The sequence below is a fragment of the Trichechus manatus genome, unplaced genomic scaffold (genome assembly GCF_000243295.1).
Source record: "Trichechus manatus latirostris isolate Lorelei unplaced genomic scaffold, TriManLat1.0 scaffold00008, whole genome shotgun sequence".
NCBI lineage: Eukaryota > Metazoa > Chordata > Mammalia > Sirenia > Trichechidae > Trichechus > Trichechus manatus.
Window position 1 is genome coordinate 4,219,868 of NW_004443944.1, and position 909 is coordinate 4,220,776.

At 54.5% G+C, this 909-nt stretch overlaps 1 protein-coding gene across 1 annotated transcript in view; it reads right to left on the reverse strand.

Annotated features, from left to right (window-relative positions):
- The window catches only part of PHACTR3 (phosphatase and actin regulator 3), a 193,964-nt gene that overhangs the window by 67,177 nt on the left and 125,878 nt on the right, over window positions 1–909 (reverse strand). The window lies entirely within an intron of this gene.

Consider the following 909-nt stretch of genomic DNA (forward strand, 5'->3'; position numbering starts at 1 on the left):
GTGGCCCCTGGCACCCCCACCCGGAATCACACCCTCTGCCACGTGCCTTTGCGGTGTCTGCCCGTTCTTACTCTGGCTTTAGCCAACGGGACACCAATGGGTTTGATGCAAGTGGTGGCTTGACGGAGAGCTTGCCCATGTCCCTGCATCCCTTCTGTGCACCTCTGCCCGCTGTGAGGGCGTGCCGGCCAGCGTGCCAGAGGACTGAGGGATGGGGACCAGGCCTGAGCCACTCGTGTCCTGCCAGCCGAGGCCAGCCCAGACGGTGAGCAGCAGACCACCGCTGAACACCATTGAGGTTTGAGGCTGGTTGTCACCATCATTACTGTGGCTACAGATGACTAAGGCACCTCTGCATCTGCTGTTCAACCACTGGTCAGCCATTAGCAAACGTTAGATCACTGACTGTGTTCCTGGCACTGTGATGGACCATCCGAGCACTGGTCACCCTTCAGCAAACATTCACGGATCACCTACTGTGTGCCTAGCACCATGATGGATCATCCAATCACTGGTTGTCCTTCAGCAAATGTTCACGGATCACCTACTGTATTCCTGGCACCATGACAATCCAACCATTGGTTACCCATTAGCAAATGTTTACTGAACACCTACCTACTGTGCTCCTGGTAACATGACAGACCATCCAACCATCGGTTACCCATTAGCAAATGTTTACTGAGCACCTACCTACTGTGCTCCTGGCACCATGATGGACCACCCAACCACTGGTCACCCGCTAAGCAAATGTTTATGGGTCACTACTGTGCTTCTTGTACTGAGAGGGACCATCTGATCACTGGTCACTACTGTGCTCCTGGTACTGAGACGGACCATCCGACCACTGGTCACTACTGTGCTCCTTGTACTGAGACGGACCATCTGACCACTGGTCACTACTGTGCTCCT